Genomic DNA, 8,699 nt, shown 5'->3' on the forward strand with positions numbered 1-8,699 from the left:
GATTTACGACTACGCCACCTGTGGCACCTGGTGAAGGCCACCAGCGCCGCTGCAGTCCGCTGAGGCATAGTGTTACGGCGGCCAGAGTTATTACTACTCCCCACAGGCGGAGCAAGGCCTCAGGGCAGAGGGACAGGAAGGATGGAGGGGGTAGTAGTGGAGGAAGAACAGATGCCACGTCGCGCGGTGTAGCGCAGAATAAACAGTCCGGAGGCCATAGGGGTGAACTTCCAAGGCTTTACTCACATTAGAGATGGCAGAAGGAAGGCGACTCCCTGATCCCCACAGAGTCCTGCAGTCACCAGGGATGGGGGTCCAACAACCTCCGAGCAAGTCCAGCATTCAATCGGGACCCCGCACCAGAGTGTTCCTGAACTACAGACCGTATCCTCTCCTGTCTGTGTGTGTAGATAGGCCGGGTCTCCCTCTGAACTCCTCTCAGAACAAGGGCACGGGTGGCAGCTCCGCTCCTTCCGATACCCGATGGGATCCTCTGGGCCTACCAGGCTTTACCAACCAGGACATGGAGAAGCAAGGTCGGGTGTCGGGGCCGGTACCCCTCTTGCAGCCGGACTCCCTCTGAATATATCAGATGGTGAGGACAGGTGGCGTACACTGCTCCGTCTGCATCCTCCCCGGGATCCATTAGCTGTGGAGCTACACTCTTAAGCTCCGGGCCTTCTTGGTCGTGGTCCTTGACCGGGTTGAGACATTCCTCGTCTGCAACCTGCCCCCCGTCTCAAGGCTGGGGTATCAGGGCTGTGTCTCCATCCACTGCAGGTCCACACAGGATCCACGTTCAGGGTGGGAGATCACAATACCTCACAGTAATTAACAGCACAAAGACCAAAACCAAAGATGGCTTTTTATTAAATATGAAATTTAAAGTGTCACTAAATTGTAAGTCCTCAACCCTCACCCACTAACTGGTTCCCCTCACTCTTGGTTCCCCAGTCTCCCTGTAACCAGGAGGGCAGCACCTGGTGCATACTAGCCCCCCTGGTGGAGAAATGTGGTGTTGGATGCAAAGGTTGGGTCCCGACCATCACGCTGTTCTTACCTCGGAGGAGGAACACTACACTCCATTACAGAAGTGCAGCATCCCTGTGGCGGTCGAACCTTCAGGGGCGCCACAGTTCTACAGTGGGATGTGCTACATAATGAAGTTTCTCTTAAGGGGCACTTGGAAGATGTCCTTATCACCCCGGTCAGTAAAATCTTTATAGTGGTGGCAGGATGAGCCTAACCTATCTCGAGGGGTTCCCTGGGTACTTAGGGTCACTAGAACAATTACCACAGATGCGAGTCCGAGAGGGTGGGGAGCCCATCTGGGAGATATGGTAGCCCAGGGGACCTGGTCAGATATTGAAAAGGGTCTCTCCTCCAATTCAAAAGAACTTCTGGCGGTAGACAAGGCGGTGAATAATTTCTTACCTTTCCTTCAGGGCCAGAATGTAAAGATCCTCTTGGATAATCTAGTTGCGGTAGCATATGTGAACCACCAGGGGGATACATGGTCAAGATCGCTGATGAGAGTGACAGATCATCTCTTCCAGATTACAGAAAGTCACCTCCTTTCCCTGATGGCCCTCCATATAATGGAAAAAGAAAACATGAGAGCAGATTTCCTAAGCTGCTATCCTCTGATGCAAGGGGAATGGGAACTAAATCAAGGAATTTTTACCCAAATAGCCGAAGATGGGGGGGCCTCCGGTCAGGTAGATCCGTTTGCCACAAAACTAAATCGGAAGACAAAGATCTTGTGTTCCCTAAATCCTCTAGCTGTGGACGCTTTCCTGATACGTTGGTATTTCAGCCTGGCGTATGACTCCTCCCCCCCTGGTTGGCTGTTCTTCTCATGGTAATAAGAAAGATCAGGGAGGAGAAGGCCAGGGTTCTGCTGATCGCACCCTTTTGGCCCAGAAGGCCCTGGTTCTCATGCCTGAGGAACATGTCCATCTCTGATCCTTGGGTTCTTCCAGAGATTCCATATCTCCTTCTCCGGGGTCCGATATTCCATCCTCAAGCAACTGGCCTCCACTTGACGGTGTGGAACTTGAAAGGACACTGCCAAATCAGAAAGGTTTTTCCAAAGGTCTAGTAACCATCCTGCACAGCAGAAAACCTGTTACAACCCAGATTTATGCCACAAGTTGGAGAAAGTTTTTGTCTTTCTCTGGTTCTGGGGTTGATGGGGAAGGGGTGCCAATAGGACAAATCTTTGGAGTTTTTACAGAAAGGTCTTGAACTAGGGTTATCCACCAGCACCCTTAAAGTACAGATTTCTGCCTTGGGTGCCCTATATAGCTGTGATGTAGCTGGTAGCTACTGGGTTTCTCGGTTCATTAAGGCAGCTTTTAGATCTAGACTCATTATTAAAAGCAGCTTGGTTCCCTGGGATTTAAATTTGGTTCTAAAGGCCTTGACTAGCTCGCCGTTTGAGCTAATAGTCAGCAACCCTTAAATCCCTCTCTCTTAAGACCGCTTTAATATCTTTAACCTCGGCCAGGAGCATTAGTGACATCCAGACCCTGTCAATGGCCTCGCCGTTTACTCAAATTCTGGATGATAGGCAGGATCTGGTCTAAAAATCACTCTCTCTCCCTAAGGTAGCTACTCGTTTCCACAGACTTCAGGAAGTCCTCCTACCCTCCTTTTGTCCACATCCTAGTAACCAGAAAGAGGTGGAGTTACATACGTTAGAAGTGAGGAGATGTGTGGTTAGGTACCATTCAGTTACCAAAAGCGTTAGGAAAGATAACTCGTTGTTTGCATCCTACCAAGGGGCTAGGAACGGTCTAAGGTCACGAAGTCCACCATAGCTAGATGGAATTAGGAGGCCATTTCTCTATCATATACAGTATAGACCAAAAGTTTGGACACACCTTCGCATTTAAAGATTTTTCTGTATTTTCTTGACTATGGAAATTGTACATTCACACTGAAGGCATCAAAACTATGAATTAACACATGTGGAATTATATATTTAACAAAAAAGTGTGAAACAACTGGGTTCAGGTCTGGTGACTGTGAAGGCCAGGTTATCTGGCGTAGCACCCCATCACTCTCCTTCTTGGTCAAATAGCCCTTACACAGCCTGGAGGTGTGTTTGGGGTCATTGTCCTGTTGAAAAATAAATGATGGTCCAACTAAACGCAAACCAGATGGAATAGCATGCCGCTGCAAGATGCTGTGGTAGCCATGCTGGTTCAGTATGCCTTCAATTTTGAATAAATCCCCAACCGTGTCACCAGCAAAGCACCCCCACACCATCACACCTCCTCCTCCATGCTTCACGGTGGGAACCAGGCATGTAGAGTCCATCCGTTCACCTTTTCTGCGCCGCACAAAGACATGGTGGTTGGAACCAAAGATCTCAAATTTGGACTCATCAGACCAAAGCACAGATTTCCACTGGTCTAATGTCCATTCCTTGTGTTCTTTAGCCCAAACAAGTCTCTTCTGCTTGTTGCCCGTCCTTAGCAGTGGTTTCCTAGCAGCTATTTTACCATGAAGGCCTGCTGCACAAAGTCTCCTCTTAACAGTTGTTGAAGAGATGTGTCTGCTGCTAGAACTCTGTGTGGCATTGAACTGGTCTCTAATCTGAGCTGCTGTTAAACTGCGATTTCTGAAGCTGGTGACTCGGATAAACTTATCCTCAGAAGCAGAGGTGACTCTTGGTCTTCCTTTCCTGGGGCGGTCCTCATGTGAGCCAGTTTCTTTGTAGCGCTTGATGGTTTTTGCAACTGCACTTGGGGACACTTTCAAAGTTTTCCCAATTTTTCAGACTGACTGACCTTCATTTCTTAAAGTAATGATGGCCACTCGTTTTTCTTTACTTAGCTGCTTTTTTCTTGCCATAATACAAATTCTAACAGTCTGTTCAGTAGGACTATCAGCTGTGTATCCACCAGACTTCTGCACAACACAACTGATGGTCCCAACCCCATTTATAAGGCAAGAAATCCCACTTATTAAACCTGACAAGGCATACCTGTGAAGTGAAAACAATTTCCGGTGACTACCTCTTGAAGCTCATCAAGAGAATGCTAAGAGTGTGCAAAGCAGTCATCAAAGCAAAAGGTGGCTACTTTGAAGAACCTAGAATATAAGACATATTTTCAGTTGTTTCACACTTTTTTGTTAAGTATATAATTCCACATGTGTTAATTCATAGTTTTGATGTCTTCAGTGTGAATGTACAATTTTCATAGTCATGAAAATACAGAAGAATCTTTAAATGAGAAGATGTGTCCAAACTTTTGGTCTGTACATCTAGCGGCGAGGAAGTGCCAGAAGGGCTGAAGGCTCATCCCACCCCACCCCTCCTGGGCTGAGAAGACAGGTGTCTCGATAGAAGACATATGTAAGGCTGCTACCTGGTCCTGTCCCTCTACATTCCATAGACACGATAGGTTAGATATGGGTGTATCGGCTGACCTCACCTTTGGGAGAAGAGTGTTCCAGGCTGTGGTCCTTCAATAGATTACTTCATCTCTGTAATTCTCTCGTGGTGCTGTCATGGTCGACCGATAAAATCTTAAATTACATACCGGTAATGGAATTTTTCGGAGACCATGACAGCACCCTTATATTCCCTCCTTTCACGTTTGTGGGAACACTCCCCTTTTATTAATTATAATATCACACTCAATAGGTGTCGTCTGGTATGGCAATTTTGTGATTGTTTGCTGTGTTTATTAACCTGGCGTTCCTCTCAATGCTCTGTAATCCCAACTGAGGCGGGAGAGAGGTGGCGCCCTTTTAAGCCTGTAGGTTTCCTCTCCTTGCTGGGCGGATCCCCTCTCTCGTGGTTCTGTCTCTGAAAAATCCCGTTACCGGTAAGTAACTTACGACTATACATTTGATGGAGCAATCAAAAAGTTGTACCCCAAAATGGTATTAAAAACGGTCTTAGAAAATTGAAACACAAGCCAAACAATTTGTTTGCAAAGTTTAGAATTTTTTAAAAGCAGTAAAATGTTTTCGTTTTCTTCTGCACCATTTCACTTTATTTGGAATTCATTGCCCTTTTTTTTCTATATGTTGCACAGTAAAGTGAATGGCGTCTTTCAAAAATGCTGTAATTTTGTCCCACAAAGTACACCTCAACCCTGCTGTATTGAATAGTGTCTGTGTTATTCACTATGTGATATGTGTTTTTTTATTGTATACTAATGTATAGTGACTAGTGATGATTGAGCGTGTTCTATGAACCCATTCAGCGAGCACGCTAACAGCCGTGACACTTGCAGGCACGGCGACCTTAAAAGAAATGCCGAGCATGCCAAAATACTCGGCGAGCACCTGAGCGTGCTCGCCGAAGGGGTTGATAGAACACGCTCGATCATCACTAATAGTGACCAGATGCCTCTAAGGAATCTTTTTTGGCCTCTGTTTTACTGGTGCTTGAAGTGCAAATTTTTGTAGCTCTAATGATTAAGTAATATGCAACTATGTGAACTGCAATTGCCAATTAACAATTTAAGGGTATCCATCAGATATACCCCTCCCTCCAATTCCCATTCATGACCATGCAGGATTTGGAAAGCTAAATCCATAGACACCTCTATATCTTTTATCTGTTGCTGCATTTCTGAGTGCTCTGGGTGTAACGGAGCACTAACCAAGCCTTAGCCTTCCAAGGTTGCCCAGCACCAGCCTCTTTATCTTGATTGATAGCTCACTGTCAGTTTTTTGGGACGTCAGGCACCAAGCAAGGAAAATCAGTGAGCTAGACACTAGCACTGGGAACTTTCCCTCCGTACATAAACAAAACATAAACCAAAAAAAAAGCAATTTGGCACGTTACTTAATTTATGTAGATTTATAGAATGAAATGTTGGATTTCGTACGAGCTCGATCCATGTTTTTCACAGAGCTCATATCTATTATAGTCTAGGGCTGTTCACATATTTCTGTGGACCGCGTATTTTTCACCGAAACACGTTGACCTGTCGGACTTTGATCCAAATCAAAGTTTAGAGCTTCTCGGATGCAAAACAAAGCTGATGAAAGTCTGAATGAGGCCTTACTCTATTATTTATTTTTTAAGCAGCGTTCATTCCAGGCTGCTGTACACATGAAGAGGGTTTACACACCTAAAGTACATATATAAAACACAGAAACAAGCTACCATTGACAGACTAGTATGGAGGGAGACACTGCCACTACGATCTAACAGTGTGGATTCTGGTGTCTCGCTCCTTCCCTCAGGTTGTATGCCAAAAGCCTCCTCCAATAAGCAAGTTCTGGACAAGCTGCAGGTGGAGAGGGAGCGCGGGATTACGGTGAAGGCCCTGACTGCGTCTCTGTTTTACACTTACGAGGGAAAGAAGTATCTCCTGAACCTGATCAACACTCCGGTGAGTGTGACGTTTCTTCTTGATTTGTTTCTCTGTGGTCTTGTTGCGGATGTTCAACTGGTCACGGCGGTCGCGTGACCTGTCACATAACTAAATGATGTCATGGAAGGTCCTTTCACACCACCGCGAGCCGTACAAGAGACCGGACGCAGTGGAGAAAAGACCGGGGGCCATCAGAAGGTAAGTATAATGTTATTTTCTCCAATCCCCTCCATGACAGCACACCTGGAGGTAGCCTCCCCATCCTAATTAGGGACAGGAAAACAAGAGGTTAAATAGCCCCTTCCCGCTACAATCCCCAGTGTTTTCCTGTCCCTATGGGATGAAGAGGTTACCTGGGATGCCTGCAGCCGGCAAGCAGGGCCCTATTAAATTTACCTGCCGGGCTGCAGGGAGCGATCGCCTCCGACCTTCCTTCCTTTGCAGCTCCCGTGTCTCCTTGAGAGCGGGACCCCCCACACACACACTCGCCTGCGTGTAAAGCCGAGTAGGGTTTTGGGGGCTGGGGGCCTCCAGTAGCTCCCCGGCCGGAGTCTCCTCTGTCCTCCATGGCGGCGTGCCGGAAGTCAGGCTTTTGGCCAGCGGGACGTCACTTCTGGTGCGTTCCACCGTGGAACGCATGGGGCCGCGGCGGGAAATTCAAAAGAAGCCGAGGTTTGCCCTGAAAATGAGGATCCTTCACCAGATAGGTGAAAATTTGGCACTGGATCTCGGTCTCCCCTATAAAAGACCCAGATGAGAAGACTCCATTAAGGTAGGACAGAATATTCTGCTACTATGGAGGGTGCTGTTCCAAAGCCTGCGTCTGCAGAGCCCAGCGCTAACCCGGCCCCAGTAAGTACTAGGTCCTAGGTTATTCCCCACTCTCTTTTGAGCAGGATCCTAAATATATTTTAAATCTCCCCTTTTTTTATTTTTAATTTAGGGAGACAAGGATCCGGCATCGACAGTGGGAGAAAGCACTACAGTTTGCAAATGTGCCATCTGTATAAAAAAGCTGGCTTCAGGGCATAAGAAACCCCTATGCTGGAAATGCACTGACAACATTGTGAAGGAAGAACAGCCTTCCCTTATGGAAGAAGTCAGGGGAATGGTTCGGCAGGAAATACAATCTTCCCTAGCCTCCTTCTCACAAGCCAGAGCTGAAGGTCCATCTCCCCCCAAAAGGAGAAAATATACGGTTAGGGAGACCTCTGATTCAGAATTAGGGTCTATGGAGGAACCGGAAGAAGGGGTCCTAAGTGAAGATCATGAGGAAGATAGGAAATATTACTTTTCGTCTGAGAATATGGAGGAATTGTTGTCGCAGGTGAGAGACACGATGCAGGTGGAATAGGAGAAGGAAACCCGTACAGTTCAGGGTGAAATGTTTGGCGGTCTGAAATCCAAGAAGAAGGTAGTGTTCCCTGTGCATGACAACATTTGGAGTCTTATTTTGGATGAATGGGAGTCACCTGAGAAAAGGCTTAGTATGGCAGGAGAAATGAAGGATAGATTCCCTCTAGATGAAAAGGCGGCTAAGCTATGGATGGAAGTCCCGAAGGTTGATGTACAGGTGGCAAGGGTTGCGAAGAAAACAACCCTTCCCTTTGAAGACTCGTCACAGCTCAAAAATCCTATGGATAGGAAGATGGACAGCCTTCTAAGGAAGGCATGGGAAACATCGGCGGCTTCACTGAAGACTAATATCGCTTCAACTTGTGTAGCTCGTTCCATGTTCCTCTGGCTCCAACAACTAGAGGAACATCTCTGGAAAGGTACCACTCAAGAGGACCTCCTAGCATCTCTTCCTTTTCTGCAGAAGGCCACTGGATTCCTAGCGGATGCCTTGGCGGAGTCGGTCAAGATTGCGGCAAGATCGGCAGCATTATCAAATTCTATGAGAAGAGCTCTGTGGTTGAAGATGTGGAGTGGGGACAACGCATCAAAATCTAAGCTTTGTTCCATTCCATTTAAAGGAGAGTATATGTTTGGGGCGGTGCTAGACGAGTTGTTGGAGAAAGCATCCGACAAGAAGAAGTCTCTGCCAGAGCCAAAGAATCCAAAAAGTTTCAGAAAGAGACCATTTCTTCTCCCTCAACAACAACAGCAGCAAGCATTTCAGTACAGAGGCAAGGGTAAAACTGGTCGCTGGAGTTACACAAAAGGGGGAAGAGGTAGGAATATCTTTCAAGATTCTAGGCAGGACAGACAATGACACCAAGAAGGTAGGAGGCAGAATTGCGAGCTTCCTTCCTCAATGGCAGCTTATTGATTGGAAAAGGATTTGTCGTGGCAACAGTAGACCAGCCAGAGGCTTACTACCACGTGCCAATTCATCCGGATTACAGAAAA

The sequence above is a fragment of the Phyllobates terribilis genome, unplaced genomic scaffold, assembly GCF_046119375.1.
Source record: "Phyllobates terribilis strain yellow unplaced genomic scaffold, ASM4611937v1 Scaffold_331__1_contigs__length_2093441, whole genome shotgun sequence".
NCBI classification, from domain to species: domain Eukaryota; kingdom Metazoa; phylum Chordata; class Amphibia; order Anura; family Dendrobatidae; genus Phyllobates; species Phyllobates terribilis.